Genomic DNA, 21,914 nt, shown 5'->3' with positions numbered 1-21,914 from the left:
CAGACGGTACAGTGGAAAAGGACTGATAGCCGTCCTTGTCATCATCCCGTGAGTGCTCCTGGCCGGCCTCAGGTGAGGCTGGCCGGGGGTGCCTGGGTAAAAATAGTAATGACTCCCAGTCATTCCCGGCAGATGGTATAGAACGGCTGGTAACTGTCTTCATCATAGCAACTGGGAGCTGAGCTCCATCAGCTCCCCCCTTTTCATGTCTAAAGAAAAGATTCTGTACTGCCTGGACTATCATAGCAGCGGGAGGCTGCCTCTCCCTCATTTTATCTCACTAAAAACTCAGTGTTTCTTATCCTTCATTCTTTATTACTTCATCACACAAATGGGGGGACACTGCAATGGTAGCCCAGGAGGGTTGCGGGAGGAGGGAAGCAACAGGTGGGGTTGGTGCAGGGGCACCCCCTAGAATGGCATGCAGCTCATCATTTCTGCGGGATCTGACACGGAGCGGCTGTGCTCTCTGGTTCTCTGCTGCACTGGTTCTCTAATGCACTTGCCCCATATTCTAGGCAGGACTGACTCTATTTTTAGATAAAACATGAAGGAGGGAATGACCCGCGGAGTCATTCTCATTTTTGTCTTTGCGCCCCTGTCTGACCTTAGCGAAGGCCTGCCAGGAGCACCCATGACAGCAGCAGACTGTACAGAACGACTGATAACTGTCATCTCATCGCCAATTTACAATAGCATGGCAGACGGTACAATAGGGATGGTAACCGTCCCTGCTACCTTGCAAAGGCAAATGAATGCTGCTGTGTAGCACTGCAGTACCGCCTCTGTCAGTAGCATCCAGTACACATACGGTGACAGTGACAAAAGGCAAAACGGGATCCATGACTGCCATGCTATGGCGTCTGCCAGGGCAATACAGGGAAAAAGGGCGCGAAATGATTGTCTGCCATTGCTTTCATGGAGGAAGGAATGAGTGACATTTACCCAGGATCATCCGTGACACTGTTTTTGCACCATCATGCATTGGGATCTCAGCCCAGAATTCCAATGGGAGGAGGAGACTGCGGGAACTATGGGATAGCTACGGGATAGCTACCCACAGTGCAACACTCCAGAAATCGACGCTAGCCTCAGTACCTGGACGCACACTGCTGAATTATTGTGCTTTGTGTGGCTGCGTACACTCAACTTTATACAATCTGTTTTACAAAACCGGTTTATGTAAAATCAGAATAAACCTGTAGTGTAGACGTACCCAAAGACTCCTACCAAAGACACAAGGCAAAAATCACAATAACATTTAGATGTATCTTTCTAACATACTATAAAACTATATAGAATATTAAAGCAAAATAAAATTTTATAAAGCTGCATTCCAGAGTCTCTGCAGTCAAATATGGAGATAAGTACAATTTTATGGCCATGAGGGTATCGTTCTCCTTGACAATTTTTATATCCGTCAATGGTGGACAGAAAGAAAGTTGAATTTCTTTAGTTAGATTGAACATTTGACAAAATTGCCAACAAAAACCATAAGCATGTGAGCTATTGTTCTCCAAACAAAATGGACATGAAAGTAACTGTAAGTCTCTCCTTTAAGTTTGTAATAGCCTAAAATTATAATATTATAATTTATTAAACCATTTTTGCAGCACTGAGTTTAGCCCCCACACCTGTCAGGTGAAATACCTACCTTGTACAGTATTACATGCTGGGGCCCTTCCAAATAACCATTCAGTTAAGGTGTCTCTGTGCTCAAATACTAATATGACAGAAGTATTTGAACTGTTTAATACATTTTTGCCTTTGTGTTTTCCCCATCTTGGATTTTTTAGTGGAGAAATGATGATGTATTTTTGATGTGATTACTTGTCTTTGTTCAGATTACAAGATGCAGAACTTAATTTTAACCTGCTTTGAAAATTTGCCTCTTAAACAGTTATTTAAAAGTTTATGTATGGGAGGATCTCATAAACATAAATTCTGCCCCCTTGGCACTTCGGGGCTTTGCAAGTGCTGATTCAGGTTCCAAGGCTGCCTGGCCTGCCCTGGAGGTGCAGAGAGGCGAGACAATTAGGATGGACAGTTTGGTTGAGGGGCACAAGTGAGTATGTCGCAACTGTGGTGGAGTTCACACCTTTGGGGTTCCATCTGAATATTATGTCCATGTAGGACATTAAATATTTAACCTTTTAAAATGATTCTATTTATTTTTAATGGTAAAGAAAACAGATACATATTAACTGAAATTCTGTGAATTAACTGTCTTTTACATACCCTGCCCACCTCGTTTTCTTTTGGAGACTCTCATTCTGGATGGGTGGTAGCCAATTAAGAGCATGGCCTGTGTGTCTCCTTTAAATGCACCCTGACCCTGCAACAAGTTGTATAAAACCAAGGTAATTATTCTGGGTCCAGGTGGTTGAGTATGTGAATCTATAAAGAAAGTAACTTCAAGGAATTGGTACTGGTAACTAATGTAGTTTTTCATTGGAATCCCTGGGAAGCTATGATAAGCAAGACAGTGGAACTACTGCATTTCTTTCCAACAAGTTTCAAGTAGCAATGACTGATAATAAAAGATGATTGATAAATGTTTAATTTCACTTGGGTATATACACTTAAAAACTAACACAAAAAGGGCCTATCAAGCACTGACTGTTCAACTCTTAAAACCTGTTAGAACCGTAAGTGGTGACGTTTAAAAACTCTGATTCAGAAGAATATAAAAGCTCTGTGGGCAGTCACACAGTGGGATGTTGCTCTGTGCCCTCTGTTTCAGCAGTAGGCGCCTGCTTAAGAAATAGTGTCACTGGGCTTCTGCCCTTCTAAGTGTGCTGGTTTTGTTATCTTATTACATGATTTTTTAAGGGAACAAAAGGGAAAAGAATGGCTGACTGCCTCTGGGGTGCATCTCCGATGACCTTTTCTAACTTCACAATATTGCGAGGACAGGCAGACAAAAGCTTCCACTCCTCCTATTGTGGCTAGGACCTGTAGAGGAGATTACTGGGCCTACCACATGTTAAGACTGAGTGTGACTTGGAACTCCTGGGAGAACAGGGGGATGGGTAAGTTAAAACACCAGGGATTTTTGTTCTGGAAAAAAAAAATTGTCACTACCTACTCTCTCTGTGTGTGTATGTGTGTGTGTGTGTTTGTGTTCAAAATACATATCTTGTAAGGAGATTCTTGTAAACTGGGCTGTGTCTTCAATTAGTTTTTTCTAGTTAATTTTAAATTATTAATATAATTCATAGTGACTTTGGGGGGCAGTGTAGGCTTGAAATTTAAGGTTTTTTGGTGAGGTTTTTGTTTTGTTTTTTGTTTTAAATTTTACTAACCCATATGTTGCTAGGAAATTAAAACAAAACAAAAAAACCTGTTTGCAACTCAACATCATAGCTTTGAGCTAGTAAATAAGAACAAAGAAAGTTAAACTTCCTAGCTTATTGTCATTGTCCAAGCTGAGTGAAATGTAAAAAAGTAAACATTTAGCAGAGTGGAAAAATAAGTTATTTTAAACATTCTTTTAGTTTAAATAAACTCAGATTATTCATAATGTAATTTTTAAAATATACTGTAATATTATGAGCCTCCTCTGAATCCATTCACATAAAGGAAGAAATGGTGTTTCTCAGACAATAGTCATTCCTTTTGCCAGATGGCAAAATTAGGTTTGTGAAGCTCTCAGTCTTTAGAGTTCAGTGTAAATATCTTTGCTTTTGTGGGTTTAAGACAGGATAGTAACACTGGGCCAAATCACACATTCCTTACTTAAACCTTAGTGATATTTTGGCCTGAGTTAAGACTGCCTGATTCTGATCGCTGTTTAAAATGATAGACTTCATGAATGTCCCTCTTTCTCTTTTTTAGTGTAAGAATTACAGTCTAATGTGTATGTGCATTTATTGGTTTTAAAAAATATATTTTTAACATAGTTTTTGGAAAATGATTCAAACAATTTTTAAAAAAGTCCTTTAATATTAATTTAATATTATTTCCAGGTATGAAGAACTACTATAGCTCCTTCACACACATGCTCTTCCCAATGACTGTCATCTTCAAGCTCAGTCTCTGAGCCTCTAATTATTTGCAGGTTTTTTTCCCTCGAGCTTTTGAATTTTCTTAGTGTTCCAACTGAAGTTATAGTTACTAGAAGTAGAAAAGATGGTACTCTCACTTTACATGGAATTTGAAGTATTATATAACAAATTGAGTCAAATTTGCTGAAGATGATGTAATTAATGTTAGGGTTTTTAATAAAAGTGATAGATCAGACAATAGGTTAGCCCTACTGATAGAGAGTTAAAAAGAAAAGCAGCGAAATTGTTAGAGTGCAGGACAGATTTATTTATGAGGAAAGATTAAGCTAAAAATGTATAGACTAGATAAGTGGAGATTATGAAAATTGTCTACAAATATTTGAAGGATGTAACTGTCAAGGAGAGAGAGGAATTATTTATTCAAGTGTAGAAGGACGAATTTAAAAAAACAGACTGAATATTGGGAAATTCTTCTTGTCCGTGAAATGTATTAGCTGGGAAATGAGTGGAACCTAAATCACCTCTTTGGACTTTTAAAGTTCGATTGGAGAAACATTTCAATATATAGTTTAGGGAACAATCCTTCATTGTCATAGAGATTAACTGGATGATCTAATATGCCTTTTAAAGCTCCAAGTGGTACAATTCAGTAAAATACACCCTGGCTATCACAAGCAATTCTTTATAATTGAAGGTATCCTTGTGCCATTCATTATTGGTCCTCAGACAGAGACTTGCAGGAACTGTAATTCACTAAAAATGCCTCATCGTCTCCCCGCGCCCCCCCCCCCCATTATAGAATGAATGATTAGCCTCCTGGTTACCTGTAAAATGTAGATAATGTGTTTATTAGTTCCACCACAGAAATGTGTATTAGAGCCTGAACTACAGCTCTTTCAACTAATTTTGCTTAGGGGTAATGCACTGTGATACCCTGTTCCTTTCTTTATGCAGAATCAACAAGAGCCTTCTACTACTGCTTGTTGAATCTTTGCAGTCCTACAACAAACATGCTATTCATTCTCTGCAGTTATCATCGGAGAGCTCTACAGTGGAGGGCTTTCATTCATTTTCATATATCCATCCCTTGTATACAATGGCTAGACAATGGTGCTCTAACAGCAGTAAACAGCGACAAATTCATAGTCTAGAAGCCATTAGCAAGCAGTATTTTTAATGAGTATTAAATTTAAAATACAATACCTTATGCTGTTTTTATTAGTTTTTAACCAGTTGGTCATTGAAGTTGCCAGGGTCAACATGTTGGACTCCTGGTCTCTGTCCACTGTGTTAAAGAACATCCCAGATTTTTAAAAATAGATATATAGTAAAATTAATATAGGGATTCTTCATTTAGTTTAAAAGAAACCACCTTTCCTCTTATTAGGATCCTCAATTAAGAGCTTCCCCTTTCACACTGGCTTGTTTAGACATAAATCTCTGCATGAAGGAGATTCAGACACTAATCTGATAAATGGATTAAAACCTCAAAAACCATAGTAATATAGACTATTTAATAGTTATATCCAGTCATGAGATTAATCCAACCAAATCTGTGATGCCAATTAAGTCATAATTTAGCTTATGCACTAATATTTCCAGTTCTTCCTGTTTCCTCCCCCTGTTCCTTACATTCATGTTTCAACATCTAAATGTTGAGCATATTATCTCACGTTGGTCCTATGACCCTATTGTAATCTTCCATGACACCCCAACATCTATTCCTCTGTTAGGGTTACCTTTCTTATGCTTACCCATGGGTTTTTGTCATTTCTAAAGCACCTGTGTGCCTCACAATCTTCAATGTGTTTATCCTCACAAAAGCCCTGTGAGGTAGGAAAGGGCTGTTCTCCCCATTTTACAGATGGTAAACTGGGGGACAAAGCCTAAGTGATTTGCCATGGTTCACATAGGACATCTGTATTGGAGCAGGAACTGAGCCCAGCTCTCCCAGGCCCTGGGCTAATCCTCTAACCACTAGATTAATGGGCTCAGGCTTCAGGGACAGAGTTTGGTCCTGAGTGTCATCTTCATTTTATCAGAGCTTTACTTTTAAGACAGAACCTCAATCTTTTTGTGACTATTTTAAGCCACAAAAAAAGTTAGCTGACGCACGTTTGGAACTGTTCCTCTTAAACTGGCAAAGGAAATAGTTTCCTTGAAGATGGCATGTACAGGATTTAACATAAAATCTGACAAAAAATTTTGTGTCTAAAAACACGTGATGCTAATAGAGACACCATAAAATCCAGTCATGTTTTTTATAGTAAAATGCCCCTTGAAAATCTAAAGAATCTTTTTGCTCACTTTCTGTTGAAGAGACTAGATGAGCAGACCACAGCTGTTAAGGTTTCTGATGGCTACCACAGCAACATATACAGGCAAATAGTTCTAATATATAAGTTCAAGCATAAATTCAATCCTTTAGATGTTTTGTTTCACATACTTTCACTGAAGAAGTAGGTAATGTGATTGTTCCAGAAGTGATGTTCCTTCTTATAAAGTAGAAATTACGTCGTAAATGAAGCTCAAATATCTTCTATTACTATGTTTTTGGCATTAAAGAGTTAGAGCTTGGGTCAAATTTTCAAAAGTGCATAAGTCTCTTTTTCTCAGGTGGCTCAGGAGCCTAAATCTTACTGAAAGTCAATAGAGTTTAGACTTCTAAGCAGACATGCCAAACCTGCGAAAAAAACACAGAAATTTGGGCTTTTTTGGCTTAATTGGCTTGTGAGTTGCGTGTTGGCTAGTTTTTGGCTTGTAGCTTGTGGCTTCCTTTTTTGATCGGCTCCCAGCAAGCAGGGGCAAGGGGATGAGAGAGTCAGGGGTGCACAGTGGGCTCACCACAGTCCCAAACTGCATGCTGGGGGGGTCTAGTCGCATAGAGTGTTGGGGTTCTTAGAGATTGGCTTGTTTTGGCCTTGTTTTGAAATGGGATTAGGTTGATTTTTTTTTATCTTATTGTGAAAGGGTGCTCATTTGAAAGGTGGCAACGGTGCTCTAAGTCATTTTTGAAAATGAGACTTAAGCATTTTTGAAGATGCTACCCCTTATGTCCTTTTTCCTGCAGTTACCCACTGGAGTAATCCATTATGAGAATGCAACTGGACCTTCTTATAAGATTGTTATAATGGACATAATTTTATACTTCTGTATTTTGGCTTTTACTTAAATTTATTAGAGAGACAAGGTGGGCGAGGTAATATCTTTATTGAACCAAATTTTATTGGTGAGAGAGACAAGCTTATGAACCACACGGAGCTCTTCAGGTTTGGGAAAGGTACTGAGAGCATCAGAGCTAAATGAAAGATGGAACAGATAGTTTAGCATAAGTAGTTAGCTCATATTCTAAGGCAAGGGTCTCAAACTCAAATGACCATGAGGACCACATGAGGACTAGTACATTGGCCTGAGGGCCGCATTACTGACACCTCCCACATCGCCGCCCTTGGCCCCGCCTCCACTCCACCCCTTCCATGAGGCCTGCCCCGTCCCGCCTCTTCCCACCTCTTTCCTGCCCCCATTCCAACCCCTTTCCCAAAATCCTCACCCAAACTCCCCCAACTCCCTGCCTGCCCCCAGGGGGAGCAGGAGGAGTGTGGAGTGTGGCAGGAGCTCAGGGCAGGAAGTTGGGGTGTGGGGTGCAGGAGGGGTAAGGGGTGTGTCAGGGGGTTAGGACAGGGGATCAGGGTGCAGGAGGCGTGCAGCAAGGGGGTTCAGGGCAGAGAGTCAGCTGCAGGGTGCGGCAGGCAGCTCAGGGAAGGGGGCTGGGGTGCAGGAGGGGTGAAGGGTGCAGCAGGGGACTCAGGGCAGGGGGTCAGGGTGCAGCAGGGGACTCAGGGCAGTGGGTTGCGGTGCAGGAGGGGTGTGGCAGGGGGTCAGGGTGCATGTTGTGGCAAGGGGCTCAGGGCAGGGGGTTCAACTGCAGGGGGGGCCAGGGGGCAGGCTGTACCCCAGCACGCACCGGGGGCAGGGCAGGCTCCCTGCCTGCCTGCCCTGCCCGCCCTGCCCCCACATCGCTCCACTCTGGGAAGTGGCTGGAACATGGAGAAGCAAAGGCACAAGGGTGTGTTGCTGTTGCTTCAGGCACCGCCCCCAGCATCTCCCATTGGCTGGGAATGGGGAACCGCTGACAATGGGAGCTGCTGGGGGCGCTGCCTGAAGCAACATCAACACACACCCCTGCGCCACTCTTCTCCCACGTTCTTTCCACTTCCCAGAGCAGCAGGGGGCAGGGCAGGCAGGCAGGCAGGGAGCCTGCCCTGCCCCTGGTGTGCGCCGGGCCAGAGCCGTTCTAGAAAAATGCTGGGGGAGGGCGAGAGGGGGGCGAGGAGCCGAGTGTTCGAGACCCCTGTTCTAAGGGACTATTCAAGGTAGAGTGGCCCATTAACAATTCTGCAGTTGTAAGACAAAAAGTGGGCTAGGGTTACAGAGTGTTGTAATAAGCCATCAATCCAGTATGTCTATTCTGTCCATGATTTTTAGTGCCTAACAGAGAGTTCTGAATTTAAGCTCCTAGGTTTGTCTTTTGAAAGTGTTATGCAGGTTTCCATTGAAGATGATGACTGATAGGTCAGATATAGAGTGATTGCTTTGTGAAAAGTGTTCACCCACAGGTGAAAGGGCATTTTTGTCTTTTATCATTTTCCTATGTAAATTCATTTGAGTGTAGTGATTATCTGGTTTCACCCACATAGTTGTTGGGCCATTTAGTGCACTAGATGAGGTACACCACATGTTGTGATAGGCATATGTAGGATACATGGATCTTGAGAGGTGTTTTTTGGGAGGGATTTTGAAATGCTCATCCCCCACGAGCCCACCCCAGGGACCTTCTATGTACTTTCCAAGATACACAAACAAGGGAAGCCAGGCAGACCTATTATATCTGGCCATGGCACTCTTACTGAAGGAATACTGGGACTCATAGAAACCATCCTCAAACCTCTTATCACACACAGGACCAGGTTCCTCCAGGACACAACTGACTTCCTCCACAAACTCCACAACATTTACAACATCCCTTAGAACACCATTCTTGCCACCCTGGATATCACTTCCTTGTATACCAACCTCCCTCACAATGACAGCATAGCTGCCTGCCTCAAATATTTACAAGACACTAGGCCACTCTCCATATCCACCCCAGACACACTGCCAAATTCATTCATTTCATCCTCCCCCTTAACAATGTTACATTCAACAACAAACGCTTGGTCCAAAGTATGGGAACTGCCAGGGGTACTGGGATGTCTCCCCAATATGCCAACCTCTTCTTAGGCTACCTTGAAGAATTATTTCTGGACAAAAGCACGATGACATCAATGATATACCTGAGATACATTGGTGATATTTCATCCTCTGGATAGATGGTTTAAACTCCCTCATAGATTTCCACCACAACTTCAACAGCCAAACCATCTGTCCATTAAACTCTCTCTGGAACACTCCCACACTAATATCAATTTTATGGACACCAAAATCCATTTTAATAATGGAACCCTAAGACAACCATATACAAGAAACTCATGGATCACCACACCTGCCTTCATAGATCTGGTAACCCCCAAACACACCAAGAAATCTGTTCTCTACAGCCAGGCACTCAGAAACCACAGAACATGCTCTGAGAAGGTCCAGGATATGCACCTCAACAGACTTAAAACTGCTTTACCAAACAAGGACATGCCATTAGAGAAGTAGATGGCCATGGAACAGGCCACCCAAATACCCCAAGAGAACCTGCTGCAGTACAGAAATAAACCCCCTGCCAACTGCACACCCCTAGATTTCACCTATCATCCCACACTAGAACCCAGACAGTGTATCAAACAATTACAACCTGTAATGGATAGGGACCCAATCCTGAAAGAACTCTTTCCTGATACCCCCTCCACTTCCTGACCCCAACCAACCTCTCCAAGCTCATCATCAGAAGCAAGCTCACCACAGGCCAAGACACATCAACTCAAAGCAGCACTACACCCTGCCAGAACAACAGATGTAAAACTGCAGACATCTCCACTACTGCAATGGTCAACACCAACCAGAAGACACCTTTCAAAATCCATGAGTCCTACACATGCCTATCACAATGTGTGGTGTACTTCATCCAGTGCACCAAATGCCTCAATAACAGAAGTTGGTGCAATAGAAGATATTACTTCACCCACCTTGTCTCTCTAATATCCTGGGACTGACACAGCTACAACTACACTAAATTAACATTCATCATACATAAATTTAACCTTCCCCATAACACCTCTTTATAGCACTTAACATGATTGTAATCTTAAATTGATATTTTGAAGAGACAATAATAGAACAAGCTCTTAGATTAACTATATCCCTTCCATGACTTCACATAAATGCTGTAGGGCAGAGACTGTATTTTCCCCTCTGTGTACAGTACAGGGGGTCCCTGGTATACATCTCCCCCTTATAAGTTATTTAGGATATCTGTCGCTCATCAATAGGGGAATGAGTTCTGATTTACATTGGTCCTGATCTGCATATTCGTCGTTTGTACGGATCAGGACCAATGTGAATTGGAATATGTTCCCCTATTGTACAGTACCGTACTTGCATCCACTGGCAGCCCACAGGGCCACCGATCAACTTATCCCCCTCCCTTCCAGTACCTCTTGCCTGCCGCAATCAGCTGTTAAGTGGTGTTCAGGAGGTGCAGGGAGGGAACACTCGGAGGAGAGGGCGGAACTGGGAGGGAAGGGAAGGGGCCTTTTAGAGTGGGGCTGTGTCTAAGAGGCAACGTAAGAGAGTAACATTAGAAGTGAAATTAGATGTTATAAAGCATATTGGAAGAGGTGAGCGTGCAGCCAACATTGCTCATATTCTTGGTTTCCTTAGGTGGTAAGAGTGGTAATCGAATTCGTGAAAGTGCTAGAAGTGCTATGACATTGTCATTAGTGAAGATAACATAACAGAGAAGCAGTATAATGGAGAAGATGGAATGTTTGCTGGCTGACTGGATTGATGACCTCCATAAAAAAAAAACACCTGTGGGTTTAAGCTTGATTCAGGAGAAGGCCAAAAGCTTATATAATGATTTAAAGGCAAGATAGGGAGAGCTCAACAGCAGAAAAGGAGACCTTCAATGCTAGTCATGGGTGGTTCCACAGATTTCAGAAGCGTGCCAGTCTACATAATATAAAACTCACAGGAGAAGTGGCTCGTGTGAATGAAGAAGCAGCTGAAACGTTTCCTACGCAGCTAAACACAATTGTTTTGGAAGGTGGCTACTCTCCCGAATAAGTTTAACATCGATGAGATGGGCCTTTACTGGAAGAAGATGCCAGTGAAGACTTATATTTCTCATGATGAGAAGACTGCTCTTCAAAGCCTCAAAAGACCACTTAACCCTTCTACTTGGGGGAAATGCAGAAGGCGATTGCAAGTTGAAGCCCTTTTTTGTTTACCACAGTGAAAACCCAAGAGCAATGAGATGCAATATCAAGTCTTGTCTCCTTGTAATTCGAAAGTTGAACAGAAAGGCCTGGATAACATGCAGTGTTTTCCATAAGTGGTTTGTAGACCATGCTGTTCCTGAATTTAAGGCTTACTGTCAGAAGGAAAATTTGGCCTTTAAGATTCTCCTTCTGTTGGATAACGCAAGTGCCCATGAACTAGACTACAGAGCCCTCTGCCTGAATATAAAGGTCCTATTTTTGCCTTCCAAAACCACATCATTGCTGCAGCCTGTGGACCAGGGTATAATGGCCACATTCAAGGCTTGTTACTTACGGAGGACATTCTTCATGCTGATTAAGGAAATGGCAGGTGAAGGAAAGCCCAATGTAAAGGAGTTTTGGAAGTCCAACAACATCTTGAAAGCCATGGAAAACATTGACGCATCGTGGGAAGAGGTCATTTCGCAATGTATGAACTGCAAGTCTCTAGGGCTATCAATGATACAGTGGCTTGCCACAGGGAGATCTATCATTCAAAGATTCATGCAGGAGAGCAGATGTCAATAAAATCCTTTTTTAAGACTTCTGCAACCAAAAGCCAGCTACGGAAAAGCCAACCCAAGAAAACCCAGCTGCCACCCCTACCTAAGTTTAGCATAACTGACACTGTTTTATATTATATTACTGTTCTGTATTACTGTATTAAAATTTTTTGTGTTTGAACAGTGTTAGTAGGGTTCTATATCATTTTATTCAATGTTTTATCTGTAAAATGTGTACTGTATAACTTGTCTTTGTAAAAAGGTACACTGTTTAGGTGAAAAGAGCATTGTCATAGGCGAGTGTGATGAAATTGTGAATGCATCTCCCTCCCCACTTCCATTATTTCTTATGGGGAAAAATTCCTCAGTATCAGTTGTTTCGGTATCCATTGCCCTTTTCAAAAATGCAACCCCAGTGTATATAGGGGACCCCTTGTACAGCACCCAGCACTCTGATGGTATTTATTAAATATTCAGTATCATTAAATCTTTGTCATAGTGACCAGAAAGGCCCCAATCAAATTTAAGCTCAAGCATCCTGCTGCAACAAACTTACACAAAAGACATTTGGATCAAATTTTGGACTTCTCCCATCCTGCAGTGAACCTTGGACCTGAGCTTTGATTCCTAAGAATGCAGACAGTGCACTTCCAGTGGAACAGGACATCTTCTTTTCATGTAGCCTTTGGCAATATGTACAGGTATAATTATAGACACATAAGCTACTCTGTCTGTTCTAGCTGCCAAGAGAGTTGGTGGTGAAGTTTGAAACCTGGGCCACATCCAGCTGCTTGTGGCAGGATCTTTTATTGATGAAACAGATTCATTGCTTACAGAGAAAGTAGAAAGTTTGCATTTCCTGTGACTCATAAAAATATTTTTTTAAAACTCATTTAAATTGATCTTTTAACTTCAATATATCTTGTGTCCTGAGCACTACTCTCAGACAGTATTATATGTTGCTAAATCTCTCAGAAGTGAAAAAGGTATGACAATCCTAGAAGATTAGGGTTGGAAGACACCTCAGGTATGTCCAGACTACCTGCCATATCGGTGGGTAGAGATCGGTTTATCAGGGATCGATATATCGCATCTCATCTAGACGTGATATAGCGATCCCCGAACACACTCCCCGTCGACTCTGGAACTCCACCAAAGCAAGCGGCAGTAGTGGAGTCAACAAGGGAGCCACAGCCATCGATCCTGTGCCGTGAGGATGGGAGGTAAGTCAGAATAAGATACATCAACTTCAGCTACAGTATTCCCGTAGCTGAAGTTGCGTATCTTACATTGTCACCCCTCCCTAGTATAGACCAGGCCCTCAGGAGGTCATCTAGTCCAAACTCCTGCTCAAAGCAGGACCAACACCAACTAAATCATCCCAGCCAGGGCTTTCTCAAGCCAGGCTTTAAAAACCTCTAAGGCTGCAGACTCCACCTCCCTAAGTAACGCATTCCAGTGCTTCACCACCACCCTAGTGAAATAGTGTTTCCTAATAATCAACCTAGACCTCCCCCACTGCAACTTGAGACCATTGCTCCTTGTTCTGTCATCTGCCAGCACTGAGAGAGCCTAACTCCATCCTCTTTGGAACCCCCTTCAGGTAGTTGAAGGCTGCTATCAAATCCACCCCCACCCCACACACATACTCTTCTCTTCTGCAGACTAAACAAGCCCAATTCCCTCAGCCTCTCCCCAGAAGTCATGTGCCCTAGCCCCCTGATCATTTTTGTTGTCCTCCGCTGGACTCTATCCAATTTGTCCACATCCTTTCTGTTGTGGGAGCCCCAAAACTCTACACAATACTCCAGATGTGGCCTCACCAGTGCCGAATAAAGGGGAATAATCACTTCCCTCGATCTGCTGGCAATGCTCCTATTAATGCAATGGTCGGAAAACCCCATGAGAGCTATATATGGCACATCCTGTACAAACACAAGACTGAGTGCATATAACGCTCAAAAGTTCAGCATAGGATAAAATGAAGAATTACAGCATGATTTAAAGCTGCAACAGGTATAGAGGTCAATAGTGGACTAGAGAGAAAATTATATGAATATTTACTGTAAAAATATATTAATAGAGGTGGTATCATGAAATGTAAAAACCTTGCATTTTGATTTGTAAAAAGAATTGTTCCGATTCATTAGGGTCTTGAGGATCTGGGACTTGATATATGTGACATTGTAAGGTGAAATACGGGAAATGTAGTTTCATAAAATTTAGTAACGTTACCTGACATTATCTAACTAGTTGGAACCTTCACATGTTAATGAGAGCATATAGTAGTTATATAAGCCTCTTTCATTGGACTTTATTTATTATAGTTAGTTCTTCCTTGAAACATTTTAGGTCAGCAGTAAAAGCACTTTTCATTGAAGTAATGGTACATGATCAGTTTATTGGATGATTCAATCCCCAAACCACAAACTGCACAGTAAAATGTGGCGGTGTTCTTGAAGCCAAACTAATACCACTACAAAGAATTGTGTAGAAAATTATTTATTTGCTTTTGTTTATATAACACTGGCCTGACGCTTCACAAAATAAGTCTTCTGAACAACATACCAAAGTGCAATATAACTTTTCAAGTTACTTTTTTGTTTGTTAGACCCATGTAACTTGATTTTGAAATCTACAGGTGCTAGCAATTTTGTACCACTAGTATTCTGCCTTCATACTTCTGCTAATATAGTAAATTGGCAAACAGTGTTAGTTGATTTGGGCTAAAATAATTCCTGAATGTATAAACAACAAGGGAGTATTGAGTAGGAGCAGGGAAGTATAAGCTCTATATACAGCACTAGTATAATCATTATTGGAATGCTAAAAGCAGCAAAGAATCCTGTGGCACCTTTATAGACTAACAGATGTTTTGGAGCATGAGCTTCCGTGGGTGAATACTCACTTCGTCAGATGCATGTCCGACGAAGTGGGTATTCACCCACGAAAGCTCATGCTCCAAAATGTCTGTTAGTCTATAAGGTTCCACAGGATTCTTTGCTGCTTTTACAGATCCAGACTAACACGGCTACCCCTCTGATATTGGAATGCTGTGTCCCAGTTTTGGTATCAACATATCAAGAAGGATGTTGAAAAATTGAAAGGGTTCAGTAAGGAGCTACAAGAATGATTGTCTATCTGGAAAATCTAACATGATGAAAGACTTAAGAAGCTCAATCTATTTAGCTTATTCTGGAGATAGTTAAGAGGTGAATTCATTATACTACAAGACCCAGATCCTCAAATGTATTTAGGTTCTTAATTCCCATTGAAAGGAATGAGTGTCAAGCACCTAAATATATTTGAGGATCTCTGCCTAAGTGTTTACGTGAAGGGAGGTTTCTGACAATATAGGGGGTCTTTAATCTAGCAGACAATTGCATAACAAGCTAGAAGTTATGATAGTTGAATCTAGATAAATTCAGTTTAGAAATAAGGTGCAGTTTCTTGATAGTGAAGTTATTAAACCATTGGCACAGTTGACTGGGGGAAATTGTGGATGTTCCAATACTTGCAATCTTTAAATCAAGGCTGGATGTCTTTCTAAAAAGTATTCTCTAGCTCAACCACAAGTTATATGCTCAATGCAAGAATTACTGGGTGAAATTATATGGACTGTGTTATGCAGGAGTTCAGACTAATAATCAAAATGGTCCCTTCCTACTTTTAAAATCTCTGAAAATATGGCTGGTTGACATAAGTTAGTTGTAATATCCCACCAAATCCCTGGCGCATCTTGAGTCTTTTTGCTTAACATCTTTTTCTCCTACTTTTTTTTCTTTTTTTTTGGAAGCCCATTGCCCCATGAGTCTCCTGGAGTGATCCCGAATAGTCAGTTCCCCTCTCCAGATGGTGAGAGACTTCATGACTGGTTACAAAAATGGAGGTCAGATCAGGACAGAGATTTAATTTACTATACCATTAATATCACTCTTAGGCTGAAGATCAAGTACAGTATACATCCAGTTGGACAAGAATCCTATTGCCCTACTGAACACAAAAAACTGCACTAGTGTATTTTGGTGGTCTGAGCCATACGAATAATTGAATCTCACAGGACAATGAAACTTGCGGCTTCCATTGCCTTACTTGACAAGTAGCTCCACTAAGAAGCCTTTGGAATATTGGAATAGTTTGTAGGACTCCTATATCCTCCTTATAAGGAAATGTGCATATCATGTAAACATGTTCAAGTTATTTTGAAGGAGTTACACTGGGGATCTGTGATGAGGCACCCGCCCCACACTGGCTATTAAGGGGTTAATAGAGCCCTGAGGAGGCTGCGCAAAAAGGAGAGGGCTGCAAGGAGCAGCCCGTCAAGGCTGGACAGGACCATATAAGAAGAGCTGCAGGGCAGAGCAGGTTCAGTTGCTCCCTGGAGCTTGAGGAGGGAGGACTGGTTGCTTTGCAGGAGGAGGAAAGATGGCATCTGGAACAGAGCAGTGCTGAGCAGGATCAGAGGAGTGAGAGCAAGCTCCTGGCTCACTGCTAAGACTGGCATGCTGAAGCCCTGAGATAAGGATATGGGAGAAGATGTTGGGGCTGCAGGGTAGTGACCTACGGAAGTAGACTGAGATATTGGAGGGGACTCAGCATATGGCTGCCATCTACTGGGTCCCTGGGCCATGACCCAGAATAGTGGGCAGGCCCGTGTCCCCCTCCTGTACCCCCTTTGCCACTGTGGAAGTGGCTGGACCATTGGACTATAGTACCATCCACCAGAAGGGAGGAGCCCAGAGTGTGGCACAATCAGATGGCTGTGTGCTCAAGAGGACTCTGTGGTCCTTGGAATGACACAGGTCTAGGAGCAGAAGCAACAGCGGGTGAGACACCACCAAGAGTTGACATACTGTCTTGTGGAGCTGATCTGCAAGATGACCAGCTGGAGGTGCTAGCGTGGTGAGTCCCACCCCATCACAGTATCTGAAAGCACAATTTGGTGCTAAAACTATTTTTGCTTCCATTTCCCATGTCCCTTCATTAGTCACTTTTCTTTACCTTTTTTTCATCAGTCTTCCACCTTCCTATCTTGTCTAATTACAGTATTGATGGGGCACCCATCAATGTAATCCTCTTTGTGTTTTTTGATCTTCTTCCACTCTTTTTTTCATCCCAATACACTGTCACTTGCTCTTCCTTCTCTTAACATAAATCACCAGGGGGCTATACCTCCTGATTAACTGAAGCCTTTTATAGTGGGGTTGGCACATTCTCCCTCTTCCCTATGGAGGGTAAGAGCAAGAATAGTAGATTTCCTTTCTTTGTCCCTTCACTTGATCCTTGCACAGCTTTCCAGCAGACTTTCCCTTTTCTCACCCTGCCATGTGTTCTGGTGGCTAGCTTGTGAATTCATTCCTAAATACATGCTGGTCATATCCTTTTGTAGCAGAAGCAGTGGATCACTGTCTAAAACTAGACTGAGCTAGCACAGTGACAATTCATGAGAAGCCTAATGAGCTCAGTGAGAAAGCGCGGCATGGGAACTGGAAACATACAAATTAGACTGTGAGGGTTTCCTGGCATATTAGCAACACAGCACCCTTGGGTCCTTTCAAGCAACTTCTTTGCATTGAGCAAAACTTGACAAAACAAATGGAACTCTTATTTGTGGTTGCTTATTTCTCACTAATTCTGAGGTTTTGGAAGGTGAAACTTTTTGTTAGATGGCATCTAGGCAAAGCCTTTGGAGTCTTGAAGTATTTAGTGCTTTATATGTACTGTATTTGATTTTGATTTTCTTCTGTGTGCCTTGGATTTAAAATGCACTCCTTCAATCAGAAGCTAATTAAAGCTGGCATGCAAAATGGAAAAAGTATCCAGGACTTTTCTGTGTTGATTATAGTGAATGTTTTGCCTCCACATACATATTTTGCACAGCAAGTTAGAAGAAAGTTGAAATGTGCATTAATTTGGAAAAACATGAAGCTTAGCTCAGTATTTATACATTATTGTTATTACTGACATGAACTTATATAAAGTCTTTTATAAGTGGATCTCAAACTACTCTACACACAGTAATTATTGAACTTTCAGGTTTACTGGCAAACTTTCGACCCAGGCTTTTTGTAAGATAAAAAATTTATTACGTAGTTTTCTTTGAGAAGTAGTTCTGGTGGTGTATAAACACAGCACACCAGATATGTGTACACTGTCCGTATTGCAAGTGTAAACATACATGAAAGATTTATAATTGGGACAGGGTAAGCAAATGGTAAAGAGCTTCTTATTCCCATTTACAACTAGTAGTGACAAGTTACCACTTAATTTTATAGTGCATTCTAGACTTGTATTGACAAGAGTATGAAAAATGTGGCCCATGTCATGAAGGTCTAGGGCCTGATGCTGCTATTGTGCAATATATCTACAAATATTTTAAATTTAAATTAACTTTTAGATAGTGAGTTCAGATTGTGACTGGTCCTTGCACAGATGACTTAAGTTGGTGGGATTCAACATTTCTGTCTTACACCCACCACATAATAGCCAGAGAAGTCTTCATCCCAGTGCTTGGGGGGGAGTGGAAAGCAGGGATTGTTTGTTTCCTCCAGGTACCCCGTGGTGCACATAACCCAAAAAAGAAGTAGGGAGTGGCTGCTGTGCACTTCACTGAACCTCACTCAGATCTGTACCATCTGAAACACTCTAGTCCCAAAAGTATTAAAAATGGATCTGAAATCTTCTCAACTGTATCATAAAAGAAATGTATTAGGCCAAACCACTTTAAAGATCTTCCAACCCACTTAAACTCTTTCCATTCCATAACCCTTTTCATCTCTCCCTCCCAGAATAGCCCAGAAAATGGATAAGTCTTGTAGCATGCTCTGCAGATCATAAGATCTAGGATCTAGCAGATAAAGTTGCAGACACCAAAGATGTCCTGGCATTTGCCCTTTTCTTGTTTAAACCAGGAGACTGTTAAATCTAGTGCCTCAGCTGTTCACAACTGTCATAGCATTGCATGAAGAAATGGTACTAAGTCAGAACCTAGAGTCAATTTGGTAGTGCAAAGCCAACACATTAAAATTATCCTGGAAATCAAGTAATAACCAGTGCAGGTCACAATGCATTGATGTGATGTTTTCTCTGTATGTGTGATGCTATATTCTTTAGTCACTGAAGTTTCAAGGTGGATTTAAGATGTACTGCCTGAGAGTGTGTGTAGCAGAAATCAACCAGTAAGGTGACAAAGCTGTGGTTAAGCAAAGTCAATTTCCATGAGAATAGGTCACAAGGTGGTGCAAGTGCAAATGATAAAAAGTGTTCTTGGCTACTGCCACTACATGAGCATCTAGAAGAAATAGGGGATCCAACAAGACCCTTATCTATCTTATCACCCTAGATTGTATATCTGAGTAACAAATGCCAAGTAAACCCTCTGTCAAGGGAACTGATATATAATCTCCATCTTTTCTTGTGGTTGCTTCCCCTATCCTTATATGAATTATTTTATGAGGATGACCAAGTTTGTGGCTTTCAGGTGCATGGTAAATTGCTCACCTGTACAGTTCTGTTCTCCAGTATAACAGTAACAAAGTGGAGTCAAATAATACTAATAGGGAATAGTTTGGTAAACTGTTATCTGTTTTTCATTATATCACTTCATGAATATAAGAGAGAAGTCCCCTAGGGAGAGTTTCTACTTGAGAGAAAAGATATTGGACCTGATCATCACTATAGGATGCTGGCCTGCATTGCTGAACTGTCCTGATCCAGGACCAGGGCTTCCCAAGAAACCTGGCATTAAGGAGGTGCACACCTACACCTCTAGCTGCGTGCCCATTGCACCATCTCATGGCTTCACCCCTCTTTGAGGTGACTAGATCCTTTGGACTCAAATAATATTAATATATTTACCACTCTTTGCTATATTGGAGAACACCTATGGGAGCTAGCAGGGCTGGGAGTAAGGTTTGGAAAGACTCAAGGGGCAGGGATGGGTTGACTCGAAAGCAGGAAGAGAATAAGAGAAGCAGTAGAAAGAGAGATAATGCAGATGCAAGGGAGGAATGCAGCTGTATAAAGAGAAGAGGCAGCTGAGAGAAGACTGAATGTGTAATCTCTGCTAAAATAGACTAACTGAACGGATTGAGACATTAAAGATAGTTTTATATCTTGTATTAATTCCCACGGCTCCCAAAATATATCTAAATTGCCTGTTCTGTAGAAGATGATTTATATAAAGTTTAATATTTTTGTTGGTTTAAAGGGAACCTTTGCCAAGACACCACAATTATGAGAGAAGAAATTATGCATTGAACATGTATCCAGAACCATTAGTCATAAAACAGCAAATGGTAAATTACATGAAAGCATGCATTGATTTCATGACCTAGAATGACCTAATGATGCTGGATGAGGAAACAATTGGCCTTGTACTGGAAGATGTCATTAGAAAATACCATTTTTAACAGATGATTGTTCTAGCTTTTTTTAAAAACATACTTAAGACCTTCTTGAACAGACCATGCACGCTTGTGTTTGGAAGTGAAATGGGAAAGCTTTGGATTGTTCAGTAAAATGCTGCTTAGCAATTTAATAGCCACTTACTTCCACCTTATTTTTCCTGCCAGCTGTTCTATGAAGGTTGGTTTATAAGACGAAAGTATGTGGAATTTTATTGGGATGGGTGGTTTTAGTGTTCATAAAAACTGCTCCCATGGGTGGAAGTTGAGTGTTTGATGTAAGCGCTTGCACGTCTGCTCCAGTGTTTTAACAATTAAGAACATGTTAAAAGGCAATAGATCAACAATGCTGCAATAGCATCATACTGCACGTCAGCATAGAGAGCCACATTTGAGAAGGCACCAGTGGTTAGTTGGCTGACAAAATGTCCAATTTTAAAGGAACAGCAGCAGCTGGAAACTGTCCTCTTTTCATCTACTTTCTGATGCTGACATGCATCTGAGGAAGTGGGTATTCACCCACGAAAGCTCATGCTCCAAAACATCTGTTAGTCTATAAGGTGCCACAGGATTCTTTGCTGCTTTTACAGATCCAGACTAACACGGCTACCCCTCTGATACTTTCTGCTGCTGTAAATCCTGTTCTGCACCACTGCTGCTCCACATTTCTAGCCCACATGCAAGTCTCCAGCTCCACCCTTCTGATGAAGGAGGCTGATTAAAATCCTCCCATTCCTTCATTACCTATTGATGGCTGCTGCTGGCAACAGAGCGCAGCTATGGCTACTCTTGGCATTGAAGCCCTGTTCTTCCCCCAGACTCTCCTGGCTTGAATGCCTCCTTGCCAAGAGCTCTCATTCAGACCAACAGGGCTTCTGGTTTTACCCCAGGCAGCAGCAGCTTCTCTATCAGCTCCATAAGCACTCCTTTCAACAAGGGATGATGACAGTCTGTTTTGGATATGTTGACATTAGAGTTTACTTCTAGTTAATTGATTGCTGTTTGCAAAGGTCAGTTTGGATGCTCCCTAAATATTTGTTCCAGGTTACAAATATCGATGGTTTAGCTGGGAGATCAGGATGATATCTATGAATTTGATATATACGCTCCCTCTGTATATTGGATTGGATTTCCTCTATTTCGATGCATTGAGATGGACTTGTCTCTGTTTATGGATGTGAAATTCATGCTAGTTTTTTCCCTCCATGAATGTTTATTGCTGTAGGAGCTTCCTAAATTCCTATTTATCAGTTTCAACTAGATTTCTAGCCTGGGTGTATTTCACAGGTTATTTGTAGGGAGGGATAGCTCAGTGGTTTGAGCATTGGCCTGCTAAACCCAGGGTTGTAAGTTCAGTTCTTGAGGGGGCCATTTAGGGATCTGGGGCAAAATCAGTACTTTGGTTCTGCTAGTAAAGGCAGGGGCCTGGACTCTAACCTTTTGAAGTCCCTTCCAGTTCTAGGAGATAGGTATATCTCCAATTATAAACATAGTATGAGGTCTCTTGTATTTCCCTACAGGTGAGAAGACTCA

At 41.7% G+C, this 21,914-nt stretch overlaps 1 long non-coding RNA gene across 2 annotated transcripts in view; it reads left to right on the top strand.

Moving 5' to 3' along the window:
• The window catches only part of LOC127052029 (uncharacterized), a 57,492-nt gene that overhangs the window by 27,374 nt on the left and 8,204 nt on the right, over positions 1–21,914 (top strand). Inside the window, exon 6 of one of the 2 annotated variants that reach the window (XR_007774662.1) lies at positions 10,875–12,746. The exons of the other annotated variant lie outside the window; for it this stretch is intronic. This is a non-coding gene — a long non-coding RNA (uncharacterized LOC127052029). Of the gene's footprint in view, positions 1–10,874; positions 12,747–21,914 lie in introns of those variants that run through there. 2 annotated transcript variants of the gene reach the window in all.

Source organism: Gopherus flavomarginatus, chromosome 5, assembly GCF_025201925.1.
Source record: "Gopherus flavomarginatus isolate rGopFla2 chromosome 5, rGopFla2.mat.asm, whole genome shotgun sequence".
Classification (NCBI taxonomy): domain Eukaryota; kingdom Metazoa; phylum Chordata; order Testudines; family Testudinidae; genus Gopherus; species Gopherus flavomarginatus.
The sequence above is the reverse complement of the archived record's forward strand: the minus strand, read 5'-3'. Positions and strand labels throughout refer to the sequence as shown.